Source organism: Canis lupus, chromosome 27, assembly GCF_003254725.2.
Source record: "Canis lupus dingo isolate Sandy chromosome 27, ASM325472v2, whole genome shotgun sequence".
In the NCBI taxonomy this organism is placed as follows: Eukaryota; Metazoa; Chordata; class Mammalia; order Carnivora; family Canidae; genus Canis; species Canis lupus.
In genome coordinates, this window is record NC_064269.1 from 989,921 (window position 1) to 1,008,559 (window position 18,639).

The window sequence follows — 18,639 nt, forward strand, 5'->3', positions numbered from 1 at the left end:
TTAATAGTCTATTATAATTTATTTTTTTAAAGATTTTATTTATTTATTCATGAGAGAGACACAGAGAGAGAGAGGCAGAGACACAGAGGGAGAAGTAGGCTCCATGCAGGGAGCCCCATGTGGGACTGGATCCCGGGTCTCCAGGATCACACCCTGGGCCAAAGGCAGGCGCCAAACCGCTGAGCCACCCAGGGATCTCCTTATAATTTATTTTATTTAACGATCTAGAAAGGTCGTAGTCATCAGCAGCTCCAGTGCAGTTTCAGGTGCAATTGGGAATTCAGGAATCACTGTGGAGCTGTTAGTGTAGCAAAACTTGTAGGTAAAATACGTGCATGCTTTTGATAGCACACATGAAGGGATCTCTCTATTTTTTATTTATTTTTTACTTATTTATTTTTATTTTTTTAAGGGATCTGTCTAAAACTGACTCCATTACTTTTTTTCTTTCTTTCTTTTCTCTTTTTAAAATAGGCTCCAGGCCCAGAGTAGAGCCCAACACAGGGCTTGAACTCACAACCCTGAGATCAGGACCTGAGCTGAGATCAAGAGTCAGAGGTTTGGGATCCCTGGGTGGCGCAGCGGTTTGGCGCCTGCCTTTGGCCCGGGGCGCGATCCTGGAGACCCGGGATCGAATCCCACGTCGGGCTCCCGGTGCATGGAGCCTGCTTCTCCCTCTGCCTGTGTCTCTGCCTCTCTCTCTCTCTGTGACTATCATGAATAAATAAATAAAATCTTTAAAAAAAAAAAAAAAAGAGTCAGAGGTTTAATCAACTGAACCACCCAGGTTCCCTCATTAGTTGTTTTTTTTTTTTTTAAGATTTTATTTATTTATTCATGAGAGACCCACACAGACACAGAGAGGCAGAGACCCAGGCAGAGGGAGAAGCAGGCTCCATGCAGGGAGCCCGACATTGGACTCGATCCAGGATCTCCAGGATCACGCCCTGAGCCAAAGTCAGGCACTAAACCACTGAGCCATCCAGGGATTCCCGCCCCTCATTAGTTTTGTTCTCTGCAAGCTGACCTGGGCCACTCAACATGGCTTTTCTTGTTCCCAACGTTAGTGCATGTTCTCTTTTTACAATAAATTCATGACCATCAGAAGATACCAATTTGATATACATGGTGGCAGAGCCTTCACAGCCACCATAGGTTTTCTCCAACCGTTATGTTCTTATTAAATTTGAATTTACTTCCACAGGAATGTTAGTTTCTCACCAGCCCTACAGCCACCACAGCCATCTACAGCTACCTCGCCAGGCCCCCATGCCCAGCCACAGCCCCTACTCCAGGGCCGCCCCCTCACCCCCAGCTGCCTGCCACCCCAGGGCCCATTATTGAACATTTCTGGAAGACATTTACGAAGTAGATGGTTATTACTCCCACTTTATAGATGAGGAAAGTAGAGCTCACTGCAGTTAAATGATCTACTTAAGGCTATACAACAATTGGCAGCCATACATTCAAGCATAGGAGGTCTGGTTCTTCCCCAAAATCCACTCTTCTAACTTGTGGTCCAGCCTCTTGTGTGTTCCATTCCTACCTGAAGTACTCTACACCAGAGCCAGATGTTCCATGCGGACCACGAAGAGGAAAAATGTGTGAGGGGTGGGGCAGGGGGTGTTCTCTTTCTCTGATAGAATAACTAACAAATTTTAGCAGTCAGGTATTGTTGCAGAAAATGCCTCAATCTGAGCTCTCTGGCCTGTAGGTGACTGTGCTGTAGGGGGAAGAAAACTGGCTGTACCGAAACATTATTTCTTATTGTGACTTGGATTTAATAAGCAGGAGCCTCTGGAGCACCTGGCTGCCTCAGTTTAGAGCCTCTCGCTCTTGATCTCAGGGTCATAATTTTGAGCCCCATATTTGTGATAGACATTTCCTAAAAATAAAAAAAAAAATTTTTTTAAATCAGACTAGCCCTATCTAAAGTTAAAGTCTTGGGATCCCTGGGTGGCGCAGCGGTTTGGCACCTGCCTTTGGCCCAGGGCGCGATCCTGGAGACCCGGGATCGAATCCCACGTCGGGCTCCCGGTGCATGGAGCCTGCCTCTCTCTCTGCCTGTGTCTCTGCCTCTCTCTCTCTCTCTCTGTGAGACTATCATAAATAAATAAAAATTAAAAAAAAAAAAAATAAAGTTAAAGTCTTATCTTCCACCTCCCCTTCACCTGGAAAACCTTTAAGAATTGATCAAATGGGAATGCCTGGGGGGCTCAGTGGTTGAGCATCTGCCTTTTTTTTTTTTTTTTGTCTTTTTTTTTTTTAAGATTTTATTCATTTATTCATGAGAGACACAGAGAGAGAGAGGCAGAGAAACAGGCAGAGGGAGAAGCAGGCTCTATGCAGGGAGCCCGACATGAGACTCGATCCCCGGCCTCCAGGATCAGGCCCTGGGCAAAGGCGGCACTAAGCTGCTGAGCCACCTGGGCTACCCGAGCCTCTGCCTTTGGCTCAGGGCGTGACCTCGGGGTCCTGGGGTCGAGTCCCACATGGGGCTCCCTGTGTGGAGCTTGCTTCTCCCTCTGCCTACATCTCTGCCTCTCTCTCTCTATGTCTCTCATGAATAAAGAATTGATCAAATGGAGACACCGGGTGGCTCAGTCGGTTGACGGTCTGACTCTTGATTTTGGCTCAGGTCATGAACTGAGGGTCCTGAGGTTGAACCCCCGCATGGGGGTCCCCGCTCATCAAGGAGTCTGCTCTAGATTGTTTCCCTCTGCCCCCCTCTCTCAAATACATAAATATTTGTAGAAATCCTAAAAGAATCGATCAAATGGGAAATGCATACGTGCCTCACTCCTCCCCATATATATATACACACAGATAATATAAAACCATGCATATATGATTACAATTTATTTAAAATGTATGCGGGGGGGGCACCTGGCTGGCTCAGTCAGTGGAGTCTGACTCTTGATCTTGGGGTTGTAAGTTCTAGCCCCACGTTGGATATAGAGATTTCTTAAAAATTAAATCTTAAAAATACATATATGTGGGGAAAAAATGGAGAAAAAGCCTAGAAAGAATATACCAAAATGTAACCAGTGTTTTGTTTTGTTTTGTTTTGTTTGAAGTGCTAGGATTTTTCTCAGTGTTTCTATATTTTCTGGGTGTTCCAAAATGTGCGAGTGCTATTTTAAAAGGAAAAAAATAAGCTATTTTTTAAAGGACAAAAGCCACTTATTCTCATGAAGCCTTCTCTGATGTCCACAGGTGGAGTTGAATGCTTTCCCCTTCGTTACCATCGTTGACTCTATTTAGAGCCATGTTGTACCACATAGACCTAACCCACTAGACTTGCCATCTATGTCCCATTCATTTTGTTTCTTCGGCCCCTAGCCCTCAAATGGGAACACTCAAACAGTAGTTACTGAATGGAATGAACATTTGTGAAAATGCAAGGTACAAAGAGGAGGGATCCCTGGGTGGCGCAGCGGTTTGGCGCCTGCCTTTGGCCCAGGGCGCGATCCTGGAGACCCAGGATCGAGTCCCACGTCGGGCTCCCGGTGCATGGAGCCTGCTTCTCCCTCTGCCTATGTCTCTGCCTCTCTCTCTCTCTCTCTCTCTGTGTGTGTGTGTGTGACTATCATAAATAAATAAAAAATTTTAAAAAATTACAAAGAGGAATGAACAGTGTCAAAGGGAAGCTTAGGATGAAAAGACTAATAAGGAGCACAGATACTGAAAAGGGAGTGATCCCTCAAGATTGGGGCATGGGGTCGTCCAGGTCTGGGAGAAGAGGAGGTGTTGAGTTAGGCGTTAACTCATTCACGCACTGATGAAATGCCAGGTAGAGTTCGGTTAGAATGAAAGTACGGGGGTCTGAATGTGTAAGAGATTTTTACTTTTTAATTTTAAAGTAAAATAATTTATTTTATACATAACAAACATCTTACCATTTTTATGTGTACAGTCTGTGACATTACATTGACGTTGTTGTGCAACCATCACCCACTATCAGTCTACACAACTTTTTCATCATCCGAAACTGAAACTCTGTACCCATTAAACAATAACTCCCCACTCTCCTCTTCCCTCCAGCAGACTTTGGTAACCACTATTGTACTTTCTATCTGGATGAATTTGACTATTCCAGTACCTTCTATAAGTAGAATTCTATAATATCTGTCCTTTTGTGTCTGGCTTATTTCATGCAGCAAAGCAAAAATGTCCTCATGGTTGCGTAAGAAATGTTTGAGGGATTGACTTGATGGCACAAAGGATTCAAATAAAGAAATACAGAAGAGGATGGAGATAAAACTGGAAAAGTACTTTGTGGCCAGATTGGGAAATGCCTTGAATGCAAGCTTAGGTAGCTGCTGTAGTGGGACCAGATGATTGTGGGAGATGGAACTGTTACAGTCTCTTGGAAAGTATTACAGCAATATCCTGTAAAATTATTTTTTTAAAATTTTTATTTATTTATGATAGTCAGAGAGAGAGAGGCAGAGACATAGGCAGAGGGAGAAGCAGGCTCCATGCACTGGGAGCCCGACGTGGGATTCGATCCCGGGTCTCCAGGATCGCGCCCTGGGCCAAAGGCAGGCGCTAAACCACTGTGCCACCCAGGGATCCCTATCCTGTAAAATTAAATGTAAGTACATCCTCACCTAGAGAAATAAACACATAACCCGGTACATAATGATAATACAAGAATGCTTATTGCAACATTGTTTACAATGACAAAAAATAATATTGTGTATAAGTAAGGGAATAGTTAAATAAATTACTGTACATCCAGATTGGGGAATAACTTGCAACTAAAGAAAAAGTATGTTCTAGCTATATATATTAACCTGGAGAAGTAGTAGAGTGGCATGTTAAGTGAAAAATTACATTACAGAGGAATTTATGAGGTATGATCGCATTTTATTTATTTAAGAGGGAGTGAAGGGCAGAGGGAGAGAGAGGGGGAGAGAGAGAGGATCCCAGCAGGCTACACGCCCAGCACGGAGCTGGACGCAACCCTGAGATCATGACCTGAACCAAAGAGTTGGACGCTTAACCAACTGAGCCACTCAGGCGCCCCTGCATTTTTAAGATTTAAAACAATGTAAGACTCTAATTATGAATAACTATATTTGTAAATGTTTCTATTCTACTCAACAAATATGTATTGAATTCCACCTGTGGGTCAGCCACTCTAAGCACCGGTTATATAGCAATGAACAAAACAGGTAAGTCTCCCTACCCTCACGGAACTTGCCTTCTAGTTGGAGAGCAGGAGCAGATAATAACTAAAGGAACAAATAAACTATATAGGAGTTTAGGTAGGGAGAAAATTAAATTGTTAGGGAGAAAATTAAAATTGAAGACACTGGGGGCAATTCTGGTATGTTGCACAATTTGAAGTGATACCATTCATCTTGGGGAGAAGTGAGGGACAGAGAGGAAATTCAGTAGGGTGATCAAGGAAGACCTTACTAAAAAGGGGATATTTATTTATTTATTTATAAATTTTATTTATTTATTTATTTATTTATTTATTTATTTATTTATTTATGAGAGAGAGAGAGAGAGGCAGAGACACAGGCAGAGGGAGAAGCAGGCTCCATGCAGGGATCCCGACGTGGGACTCCCTCCCGGGATTCCAGGATCAAGCCCTGGGCCAAAGGCAGGCACTAAACCACTGAGCCACCCAGGGATCCCCAAAAGGGGATATTTAATAAAAGATCTGAAAGGAGTAAGAGAATAAATGATGTAGATATCTGGGGGAAGAGCACTCTAGGCAAAGAGAACATAGAAGAGGGGATGACTGACTGGTTTGGTCCTAGAGCATGTGACTCTTGATCTTGGTGTTGTAAAGTGTATGTTGGATATAGAGATTACTTAAAAATAAAATCTTAAAAGAAAGAAAAAAAACGGGCAGCCCAGGTGGCTCAGTTGGTTAAGCATCTACCTAAGCTCAGGTCCTGGGATTGAGCTGAGCCCCACATCGGGCTCCCTGGCTTCTCCCTCTGCCCTTCTCCCTGGCTCATGGTCTTTTTTTCCTCTCAAATAAATAAAACCTTTAAAAATATATATAAAAAATTAAAAATTAAGTTTAAAAAAAGAGAGAAAGCATATAAGGGGAAATGTGGAAGAAAAGTATGAATATGGGGGCACCATATAGGGCACCTGGCTGGCTCAGTTAGTAGAGCATGTGACTCTTGATCTCTGGCTCATGAGTTCGAGCCCCATCTTGGGTGCAGAGATTACATACATACATACATACATAAAGAAAGCTATATTCTTTAAAAAAAAGAAAAAATCTAAATATATATATGTTACCCTAAAGGGTGAGATGGAAAGAGTGGATTATTAAATAGTTTTCCTTTATGTATGTCAGTATATTTGACTTTGTTACAACAAGCATGTGTTTATAATTAAAAACTAATAAAGAAAAAGGTGAACATCAAAATGAGGATAAATGTGTAAGATTAAATGACATAATAAAAATATGTAAAAACTGTTAAATGTTCTACCATTGTTATTCATTACCTCATACAAAGTTGGAACCCGTTGAACACTTCTGAGCAGAGGCATGAGATTATGGAGGCAATTTTTTTTTTAACTGGAGCAATATCATATACCAAAAAATTAGCCATTTTATTATTTTTTTAAGATCGTGTTTATTTCAGAGAGAGAGCATGAGCAGGGCAGAGGGCAGGCAGGAGAGGGAGAAGCCGACCGCTCCCTGAGCAGGGAGCCGAATGCTCCTCTTGATCCCAGGACCCTGGGCTCATGACTTGAGCCAAAGGCAGATGCTTAACCAGCTGAGCCCCCAGGTGCCCTTAGCCATTTTAAAGCGTACAATTCAGTGGTATTAAGTACATTCACGACGTTGTGCAACCACTTCTATCTAGGTCCAAAACATTTTCGTTGCCACCCCTAAAATATGTGGCGCCCCAAAAGCAGTTGCTCCCAATTTTCCTCTCCCTCCAGCCCCGGGCAACCACTAATTTGCTTTCTATCTCTATGGATATTTCAGATAAATGGAGTCATACCATATGTGACTTTATTTTTAAGATTTTATTTATTCATGAGAGACGCAGAGAGAGGCAGAGACACAGGCAGATGGAGATGCAGGCTCCCTGCAAGGAGCGGGACTCGATCCTGGGACCCTGGGATCACGCCCTGAGCAGAAGACAGAAGCTCCACCACTGAGCCACCCGGGCGTCCTAAAACGTGACCTTCTGTATCTGGCTCCTTTCACTTAACATTTTCAAGATGCATACATTTCTCAGCAAGTATCAGTATTTCATTTCTTTTCATGGCCGTGTAATGATCCATTGCTTACTGTGCCCTGTTTCGTGTATCCATTCAGTGGAGGAACATCTGGGTTGTTTCCACCTTCTGGCCCTTGTATATAGAATAGTACCGCTAGGGAAGCCCGGTGGCTCAGCGCTTGGATCCCGGAGTCCTTGGATCGAGTCCACGTCGTCGGGCCCCCTGCAGGGAGCCTGCTTCTCCCTCTGCCTGTGTCTCTGCCTCTCTGTGTCTCTCATGAATAAACAAACAAAATCTTTAAGAAAAAAAGAATAGTACTGCTATGCACATTCATGTCATGTAACAAACATTTGAGTACCTGTTTTCAGTTCTTTTGCTTAAATGCCTAGGAGTGGAATTGCTAGGTCATATGTTAATAGTATGTGTGACTTTTTGAGGACGCGCCAAGCTATTTTCCACAGCAGCTGTACCGAAGTACTTTCCAAAGTACAGGGGTTCTAATTTCTCCACATTATAACTAACATTTGTTGTTTGCCTTTTTTTTTAAATGACCATCCTAGTTAATGTGAAGTGGTGTTTCATTGTGGTTTTGATTTGCATTTCCTTAATGACTAATGATCTGAGCATCTTTTTATGTACTTGTTGGCCATTTGTAAATCTTTTTTGGAGAAATTTCTATTCAAGTCATTTACCCATTCTTTTTAAAGATTTTATTTATTTATTCATGAGAGACACACAGAGAGAGAAGTAGAGACACAGGCAGAGGGAGAAGCAGGCTCCCTGCAGGGAGCCCGACGTGGGACTCGATTCCAGGTCTCCAGGATCACACCCTGGGCTGAAGGTGGTACTAAACCACTGAGCCACCCAAGCCCCCATTTACCCATTTTTTTATTTTTTTATTTTTTTTAAAGATTTAATTTATTTATTCATGAGAGACACACACACACAGAGACAGAGAGGCAGAGACACAGGCAGAGGGAGAAGCAGGCTCCATGCAGGGAGCCTGATGGGGACTCGATCCCGGGACTCCAGGATCACGCCCTGGGGTGAAGGCAGGCGCTAAACCGCTGAGCCACCCAGGGATCCCCATTTACCCACTTTTTAAATTGGACTGTTGGTCTTTTTGTTGTTGACCTCTAAGAGTTCTTATATACTCTAGATACTAGGCCATTATCAGACATATGAGTCGCAATTATTTTCTCCTATTTTGTAGGTTGTATGGAAGAAATTTTAAGATAATTAATTTGAAAACCGTGTGTATAGGAAGGATTCCCAGAGCAATGCAGGGCAGAAAGACCAACTAGGAAGCCATTGTAGTTCTTCACGTTGCAGTGGACACAGAATAGTAATAATGGCAAAGTACCCCCAAAAGATGATGTACCACAAGTGACCGAAATTAGGAAAAGTCAAAGTGTAATGGATAAAATTAGCCATCTGTAAAAGTAGCCAATGACCTGGTGTAGTTTCAGGAAAGCATAATTCTATCAATATTCCTGAAGCCCTAGCAGCCTAATCACTTAAAGTAGAATGGCTGGAGCCCTAACACAATCAAACTCTAACCTAATCAATTATGATAAAATGGCTGAAGTGAACATAAACAGAATCAATTATATTAACTTGGCTGGAGCTGAGACCCAATCAATTGAATTGTACCTTGTGTTCACAAAAAGGGGAGATCATCTGAATAGAATTCCCCCTCCCCAGCCAACCAAAACTAGCTTGCCAGCCTCTCCCCAGTGACCTTTAGAGAAGAAGACTCCTTGTTTGGCCTACGTAAGTATCATCTTTGTTTATTTATAAAGAAGATGGATGTAGTTCTATTAGCCATTAAAATCATCTAACTAAAAAATAATTAAATAAAATAAAATAAAATAAAATAAATAAAATCATCCAACTAATTCTCGCTTGTTCACTGAGTAGCCTTCTATTTGTAATATTTGACTTCCAAAATTGTCAAGTGTTTTGGTTGGTCGATAGGATTGTCTAGGCCACCGTAAGTTATATGTGGAACATTAAATCAACCATATAGCTTATATTTCATGCTCTTTTGAGTTTGGTCAGCATAAATGAGTTCTCCTAAGATGAATTAATTTGACAAAATCAACTTCTGGGCATTCAAGCTGAGCCTCAGATCCTCCTAAAGAAGAAAACTCAACCGTGTTTCTGTCTCTTGTCACTCTCACATCAACCCAGGCACGGAAGGAGCCTTACTTATTTCACATAGTCAGAGAGGTAGTGGGGGGGGGGGTGTTGTTTTGTTTTTCCATTTTAAGAGTGGAAGAAAACCTAGAAAGTGCTTCAGGTCCCCTAGGGCCACACATGGCTCACGTAGATTAGGTGCTGAATGTTCCAGCTCCCAGCCCAGGGCTTGCTCTGCCTCTTGCTACAGCAATCACTGATTGTTCCTACAGAATGGGAAACAGCACAAACAGTGGGATTTGCAGACAGGAGGGGGACAGCAGCTGTAGCTGATGACCTGGAGATGTGGGCACATCCCCTCCACAAGATGACAAGTAAGGACACCTCAATCTTGAGTGCTCCGTAGGGGCACTTTCGGACAGTGAGGCAGGTCCTGGGGAGACAAGAGAAGGTCGCATCTTTCTGCCCCAACAGCAGTCTGGCTTTGTCTCTGAAGTGTGGGAAGTGTCTCCCCAACCACCCATGACTATGATGACATTTAAGACCACAAAGAGGAAGCTTTCTGGGATTATATAGCTGCGCTTGCATCCAAGAGAATGGGGTGGGACTTCTACCTGGATGAACTCTCAGGGCTGCTATTTTGCAGTTCAGCACCACCACCACCACCCCTGAATTAGCCTCCTCCTCACGACTGGGTCCACATAGTCAGCTGTGCAGAGAGCAGCCTTGCTGTGTGTGGTGCAGAACTGAATGTCAGCTATGCTTTCAGAGCTGACAGGGAATGGCCTTAGTTAGGAGCAGAGATACTCTTTTTTTTTTTAATACTTTATTTATTTATGAGAGAGAGAGGCAGAGACACAGGCAGAGGGAGAAGCAGGCTCCATGCAGGGAGCCGGACGTGGGACTCAATCCCAGGACCCCAGGATCACGCCCTGAGCCAAAGGCAGACGCTCAACCGCTGACCCCCCCAGGCGTCCCAAATAAATAAAATCTTAAAAAGAAAGAAAGAAAGAAAGAAATATGAGGCGAGGTCATCTGCTGAGAGGGAAGTGGAAGGGGTGTTGGAGATTTCAGAAGAGAGAAATGGTGAAGCGATTATTGAGGAGAGTAGAAATGAGAACTTACCAGGGAAATGTAGTACTAGGCAGTGATGAATTTGGGGGGCATGCATTTAAAGTGATATTAGTCAGCAAGAATCTGAGACTTTTTCTCTAGCAAGATTTAGCTGCCCAGGTATAGATGTGGAGAAGCTAAATTGTTGGATTTAACCAGAATTGATTTTTTTTTAAGTTTCCTTAAGCAATCTCTACACCCAACAAGGGCTTAAACCAACAACCCCAAGATCAATAATCACATGCTCTACCAACTGAGCCAGCCAGATGCCCCAGAATTGATTTTTTTTTCCCCTCAGGAAAATATAATGGAGGGGGAAAGGGGCAAGGAAGTTAACAGTATTTGCAAATTTATAGTTCTGGATATGAAGGGGAGTGGATGGATCATTTAAAGAATAAAATAACAAAATAGCATCAATAGTTTAGGGTCCTTGAAGGAAAAGGGGTAATTGGATGGGAGGAGTGGCGTAGGGTGTGAGAAGAAATGGTGAACAGAAGTTAAGGTCCTTGGGACATTTCGGAGGATTTCATCTGGATTAAATTGTTCCAACTTTCTTTTCTATGCCAACCCTTGGTCTTTCCTTATTTCTTCTTTCCACCTCTCCTCCCACCAGAGAGTAAGAAACAATGAAGCCTGCTTTTCATTTCTCGCCTGGGTAACTGAGCTGCTGGCTCTCCACCAATCCTCTATATGGATCTCTGTCTCTTCACTCTGGAGAAGGAAAGCTGATAGTTGGGGGAAGATGAGGTCAGGAGATCGGCACCTTCCTTCTTGTGGGTGTCTCATTCTCTGCCAAGTGATCTCTTTGGGGAAAACATTGCCAGCGGAGCAGCAACCAGTTCATGAGCGTGGTTTCAGCTGCAGCCAGAGAGAACCGGACAAGGATAGCCGACAGGGAGTGTGTGAGGCCCTGGTGTAGACATGGGCTTTTTGGAAGAAGGTTTACACACACGAGAATTTGGGAAGGGGCCCAGAGGCACTTAGAAAATTAGACAACCTTTGGGATACCTCGGTGGCTCAGCAGTTTGGCGCCGCCTTCGGCCCAGGTCATGATCCTGGAGACCCGGGAACGAGTCCCGCGTCAGGCTCCCTGCATGGAGCCTGCTTCTCCCTCTGCCTGTGTCTCTGCTTCTCTCTCTCTGTCTCTCTCTGTGTATGTCTCTCATGAGTAAATAAATAAAATATTAAAAAAAAAAGAAAGAAAATTAGACAACCTCTATAGGTGTCTCTATGCTACACAGAGGTGGGGCCCAGCTCGCCACAGTGAGGAGAGCCCCCTTGTCAGCTCTGGCCAACATGGTCACTCCTAGAGACTGGAAGAAGCTCATCAAAGCCCTGCTAAGGTTTCCCAGCATAGGTCATCCGAGTTTACCCCAGTGCACTTGGAGGGACCGACCTACCCAGGAACTTTGATGGGCAACTCGACTCTAGGCAGGGAGTGGACCCTGAGCCTCCTCACCAAGACCTGCTCTGCTGTATCAGGAAACTTCAGGAAACCTCCTCTCCACCCAAACCCCTCTTAACGACATTGGGATTCCCATACACTGTAACTGGTCAAATCTTACAGGTTTTCCCCCCACAACGATGCATTTATAGATATTGCTTCCTCTGCTTAGAATGTTGTCTTCCATTTTCCTTCCTGGAAAATTCAGATTTTTTCATCTTTCAAGACTAGTTGAAAGTGTACCTCCTCTCCGAGGCCTTCCTTGAGACAGTTCCTCCTTTTCCTTTGTTACCCCCAAAACGAATTTATCTATTCTCACATCACTGTCCATATTCACTTACCGGTTTATACATGTGTCTGCACCATTAGACTGTGAATGCCCAAAGGTAAAAGATCACAACTTAGCTATCTTGCTGTCCTTCAAACTTAGCAATTTGGCAAATACTCTATAAGTATTTGTTGATAGTGACAGTATCTATACTCAGAACTAGACACCTCAAGGTATGTATACAAAAGACAAAACAGGGCAGCCCGGGGGGCTCAGCGGTTTAGCGCCTGCCTTAGGCCCAGGGCGCAATCCTGGAGACCCCGGATGGAGTCCCACATCGGGCTCCCGGTGCATGGAGCCTGCTTCTCCCTCTGCCTGTGTCTCTGCCTCTCTCTCTCTGTGTCTTTCATGAATAAATAAATAAAATATTAAAAAAAAAGACAAAACATAAAATGCAATTCTTTTCAATAAGTTTATATATTAGTTAACAACAATTTAATACTTTAATATATTTAATTATTTATTTAATAATAATATTAGATGTGCCACTCGATAGTGCTTACTATATCTCAGGCGATGATTCACTGAATTAAACATACATATCTGGCTTTTAACTCATTTACTTTTCTCTCTCTCTCTCTCTCTCTCTCTCTCTCTCTTTTAAGATTTTATTTATTTATTCATGAGAGACACAGAGAGAGAGGCAGAGAGAAGCAGGCTCCATGCAGGGAGCCCGATATGGGAATTGACCCCTGGACTCCAGGATCATGACCTGAGCCGAAGGCAGACGCTCAACCACTGAGCCACCCAGGCGTCCCTCATTTACTTCTCACAGTAATATAAAGTATTGTTATTATCCTCAAATTGCTGGGTGGGTAAAATTAGGCTTGGAGAGATTAAAGAATTTGCTTGAAACCTCAATGTGATTATCAGAGTACAGGCATTTCTTTTTTTTTTTTTTTTTTTAAGATTTTATTTATTTACTCATGAGAGACACAGAGAGAGAGAGGCAGAGACACAGGCGGAGGGAGAAGCAGGCTCCCCGCAGGGAGCCTCATGGGGGACTCGATCCCAGAACCCGGGATCACGCCCTGGGCTGAAGGCAGGCAGGCGCTCAACCACTGAGCCACCCAGGCGTCCCAGTACAGGCATTTCCAACTCCAAAATTCATGCTTTCAAAAAAATTTTTTAAAGATTTTTAAAATTTATTTAAGTAATCTCTATACCCACTATAAGGCTTGAACTCAGGACACCAAAATCAAAAATCTCATGCTCTTCCAACTGAGCCAGCCAGGGCCCCCCCCCAAATTCATGCTCTTAGCCTTTGTGCTATAGCAGTGCCTGAGTCAAGTTTTTTTTTTATTTCCGAGTCGAGTTTTATACCATCACGAATACAAAACAAATAATAATCATCACTAATAATAAAACAAAATCGTATGGTTCGATTTGTAAATAAAACATTTAAATCAGGTTACTAATTATTTGGTACATATAAGGAACTCATGGACTACACACTACATACATTGTCTCGTCATAATTATCCCTCATAATCACCTGTGTGGGGAGTTCTAGTCTCCCCATTTAAGAGTCTAGAGGAGTTTAAATAATTTTTAAAATTTTTTAAAATTTATTTATGATAGTCACAGAGAGAGAGAGAGAGAGAGAGAGGCAGAGACACAGGCAGAGGGAGAAGCAGGCTCCATGCACCGGGAGCCCGACGTGGGATTCGATCCCGGGTCTCCAGGATCGCGCCCTGGGCCAAAGGCAGGCGCCAAACCGCTGCGCCACCCAGGGATCCCAAGTTTAAATAATTTGCCTAAATGCCCAGTGCTGGGTTGAGCTGACACTCAAACCCCATCTCTCTTCCACTCCACACCGCCTCAGGTTGGAAGGAAGGGCCCAGCAGAGCATCCTGGTGGAGGGGAGGGCAGGAGCAAAGATAAGGAGGCTTGAACGAGGGCAGCCGGGTGGCTCAGGGGCGAGCGTCTCCCTCCGGCTCAGGGCGTGACCCCAGGGTCCCGGGATTGAGTCCTGCACCCGGCTTCCTGCATGGAGCCTGCTTCTCCCTCTGCCTGGGTCTCTGCCTCTCTCTCTCCCTGTGTCTCTCATGAATAAATAAATAATATGTGTATATATATATATATATATATATTTTTTTTTTTTTTAAAGGAGGCTGGAATGAGCAGGATGGCTGTGAAAATCAATAAATAGGCATCTGGCTGGCTTGGCTGATGGAGCATGCGGCTCTTGGTCTCAGGGTGGTGAGTTCAAACCCCACATTGGGTATTGGGTACAGAGCTTACTTAATAATAAATAAATAAATAAAAATAAAGTAGGCATCAGGTCTCCTCCTCTAAGGAGCAGAGGGTGAGGCTTCCTCGGCAGCTCCACCCCTGCAGAGGATTGCAACACAGTGAGGTGGGGGTAGGGGTTTGGGGTTCCTGGAAGGTGGCTGAAGCCCCATAAGGCTGGCCCTGTGCCACTGTGCGGCTAAAGGTGGCCCCGCCCATCAGTGCTGGTGGGAGAGCCATGGCCTGAGGGCTGGTTCCTGGAAGTCTAGCTGCCACCTGCCCCGCAAACTGCTGCATCCTAGGCCTGATGCCTCCAGAGTCAGGCTGCCCTGCTGGCTGCAGTTCTGTGCCAGGTGCCTCGCACACGGGCGTGTGGCCTCCAGGGGTGTTGTTCTTGTTCCTCAAGCCCCTGAGGCGCTCTGGTCCCCAGGCTTTGAAGCTTCCATCTCCTAATAATAACAGACTCACTTTCCTTTTTTTTTTTTCTTTTTTTTTAAGATTTTATTTATTCACCTGACAGAGAGAACACAAGCAGGGGGAGCGGCAGGCAGAGGCTGAGGGAGAAGCAGACCCCCACAGAGCAGGAGGCCCAATGCATGGGAGGCTGATCCCAGGACCTCAGGATCATGACCTGAGCCGAAGGCAGATGCTAACCAGGTGCTTAACCAGACGCTTAACCGACCGAGCCACCCAGGCGCTTCCAGACTCACTTTCCTATTGACTTCTTTTCATCTTCTCAACACCGCTAAATAGGTATTATCATTACCGTCTCTATTTTTCAGGTGAGGAGAGAAAGCTCGGGAAGGTTGGGCTGCCCAAGCCACATAGCCAGGAAATGCTGAGACTCAAGCCTAGGCTTCAGGATTCAGGATCCAGGATCCAGGATCCAGGGGCAGCCCGGGTGGCTCAGCAGTTTAGCGCCGCCTTCAGCCCAGGGCCTGATCCTGGAGTCCTGGGATCGAGTCCCACATCAGGCTCCCTGCATGGAGCCTGCTTCTACCCCTGCCTGTGTCTCTGCCTCTCTGTGTCTCTCATGAATAAATAAATAAAATCTTAAAAAAAAAAAAAAAAAGGATTGAGGATCCGGTCCTCCCTCATTCTGCTCTAACCATGCCCATGTCCCTTTCGAGGTTTAGAATGAAGCCCTGGGGCGGTTTCTTCGGGCTACTCTGGACTCCTCTAGTAGCCTTCGTCCTTTCGGGTACAGCGCTAGGCTCTGCTAGCAGGGCGTAGCTCTCGGATGTCAGAGTCTGGGAACCTCAGTCTTACCCACATCCCTGGACCTCTAAGCCCCAAGCTCTTTTGGCCTCAGTGTGGGGCTCAGGCTCCCCTCAACTCCTCAGTCAATCCTCTAAGAATTTTTTTTAAAGATTTTATTTATTTATTCATGAGAGATCCAGAGAGAGGGAGAGAGAGGGGCAGAGGCCCAGGCAGAGGGAGAAGCAGGTCCCTGCGGGGAGCCCGATGCTGACTCGATCCTGGGACCCCGGGGTCACGCCCTGGGCCCAAGGCAGCCGCTCAACCGCTGAGCCCCCAGGCGTCCAAATCCTCTAAGAATTCTTATCCCTGGAAAGCAACCCCCTCAAAGACTTTTTTTTGTCCTCTCCTTGCGCAAACTAGAGCACAAGGAACCCCCGGTGGATGGCTCGGGAGAGCTGGCTCTAACACCGGGGCCTCAGTTGGCTTTAGGAAGAGGGGCCTCAAGTATTCCCAGGTCCCGCCGGCCTCTACCTCCCCCAGCCATCGGGGCAACCGCCAGGCCCTGGTGCCCAGGATAACGCCCGGCCCTCCCCTGGCCTCCTGTGGCTGCCTCCCCTTTCCGTCTGTTGGGAGAGGAAGCCAGGGGGTGGCAGGGGCCAGCCTGCAGGGCACTGATAAAGGGCCAGGCCCGCCCCCGCCCCCGGGCCGCTGCGGTCAGAGCAGCGGGGAGCAGGCCAGGGGCGGCCCTGCCCTGGGGACCGGGACGGGCCGCCGGTTCCACCTTTACCCGCCCCGCCCTGCTCGGGAAGCCGCTTGCGTAACCGGGGGCGTTTGGCAACAGGCTTGCGGCCTGGCCTGGCCTGGTGGTGTGCGCCCCAGGGGTGAGGGGACGGATCGGGCCCGCAGGCCAGCGTCTTGGGGCGCGGGAGCCGCGTGGAGGGGACATGTGGCCGCGTGGTCCCCCCCCCCCCGCCTGCTGCCCGGCGGGGGGAGACTTGGGAGAAGGTGGGGGCCCGGCCGTCCAGGCTCCCCGCCCCTGCTGACCACGCCGGCCAGGGAGGGAGGGAGGGACGGAGAAGGCCGCTGCCTCTGCACAGCAGCAACCCAGGGGAGGCTGAGGGCCCAGCCCGCGCCCAGGGGCCCAGGGGCTGCAGGTGTCCCCGAGGCAGGTGTCGCGGAGGCAGGTGTCACGGAGGCAGGCCCCTCCTGGGGCAGGTGGGAGAGACAGCGCTGGCCTGCGAAGGCCCTCCTCCCCCGGCCCAGCCCGCACCATCCCGATCCGTGTGTCCCCCCAAACAAGCAGTGAACCCCTGCGAATGCTTCCATGAGCCCGGTGCTCCAGGGTGCAAACCCGCACCACCCCCCCCCCACTCTTGGGTAGCTCCCCCACCCAGCCCGGGCCTCCCCGCCTCACCTGCCCCCGTCGTCCTCCACAGCCCAGCCCAGTTGCCGCCTCCTCCGGGAAGCCTTTCCTCAACCTCCGGAAATTCACCTGCGAAGCTGCTAGTGTAGACCTTGCCCGGCGCAACTCCCCAACGAGGCTGTGAGTGGGGACGTGCGTGGCCTGTGGCACTCATCCCTGTGTCCCTGTAGTAGGCGACATCGTGGGCTCTCGATAAGCCCCCGTTGAACGGACTGATGACTATGGAGGCTCGTTACCCACCGTGGCGTCTGCGGCCACACCAGGGGCCTGAGCCAGTTTTCACTCCGCGTGTGTCCACTAGCTGCAACCTGATATCACTACTTCATCAGCCACAGGCGTGACTATCACCACCCCTCGCCCCCGCCACGCCACTGAGAGCTACATCTGGGCGCCCAGGTGCCAGGTGTGCGGCCCACGTTCACGCCCAGCTCATCAGGGGGTTCTGCGGCCCCACCTGCAGCGCGCCCTGAAGCCACGCGTCCCCTCCGGCTCTCCGTGCATCATGCGAGCAGGACCATGGTCTCCTGGGACAGAGCTGGAGCCCCAAGCACTTGACCTTGGGGTTGGGTGGCTGTTGACCGGTCCTCCTCCCCTCGCCAAGGCTTCAAGGAGGCCTCTTGGGTCGCTCGGTTGTGTTGCTGGTTGTGGAAGGTCCTGAGGGAGAACTGGGGTGCTGATGTGGAGGCGGCGGGAGGGGGGAACACTCGGAGGAGCTCTTATTTATCAACCAGGACAGAAAAATTTTGTCATTTTAACAGTGAGCACGATCCTTTCGGAGAATCCTGGCTGGGGGCAGCGCCGCCCATCTGCCTCCCAGTCTTTAACTGTTTCCAATGGAACTTGAACATTCTTTTTTTTTTTTTTTTTAATTTTTATTTATTTATGATAGTCACAGAGAGAGAGAGAGAGAGGCGCAGAGACATAGGCAGAGGGAGAAGCAGGCTCCATGCACCGGGAGCCTAATGTGGGATTCGATCCCGGGTCTCCAGGATCGCGCCCTGGGCCAAAGGCAGGCGCCAAACCGCTGCAAACTTGAACATTCTAAGAAGAAAAAATAGAGAAAACGTCTAAGCTGCAGCTGTAAGGCCTGAAGCTAGACCTGGGAAGGACTTTCCTTACAGCTGAGAGCCACTGAAAGGAAGCTAGGAGGAAGCAAGCCTCCTCCAGTCTCTGGAGAGAGATGTTTGGCCTGGGCCTAGGGTGCGTGTTGGAGGCCCAGGGGTGATGGAGTGACTTCTGGGGATCCTTGCTGGCCTGAGACGGAGCCGCTCCGGGTGCTGGGGATGAACCTGATATCCCGCACACATGTGCCGGCCGGCCCGGAGGGTGTGTGGCAGCCATGCGTTTGGGGTGCCCCGCCTGGGAGAAAGGAGGACAGAGGGCACCCAGGGCCCCTGTAAGAGGGGTGCATAATGTCCCTGCTGGGCGCCCCCGGCACACCTAACTCCCCTCACACACTGGCAACAAACGGGGCCAAGAAAGAGGCCTTTGTCCCAGGACATCTGAGGCTGCTGGGGGAGGGGACAAGCTGCAGGTGAAAGGACACATC

The 18,639-nt window shown here is 47.4% G+C and overlaps 1 long non-coding RNA gene across 2 annotated transcripts; it reads left to right on the forward strand.

The window, feature by feature from the left end:
* Positions 1-4,340: 4,340 nt before the first annotated feature.
* On the forward strand, positions 4,341-15,521 carry LOC112667292 (uncharacterized). 2 transcript variants are annotated; one of them, XR_004809959.2, is made up of 4 exons: positions 4,341-4,597; positions 14,346-14,437; positions 14,966-15,124; positions 15,250-15,521. It is a non-coding gene; the product is annotated as an uncharacterized LOC112667292 (long non-coding RNA). The 2 variants fall into 2 exon arrangements; XR_003141120.3 differs by lacking the exons at positions 4,341-4,597; positions 14,346-14,437 and adding an exon at positions 14,675-14,820 and having other exon boundaries at positions 15,250-15,520.
* Positions 15,522-18,639: the final 3,118 nt, after the last annotated feature.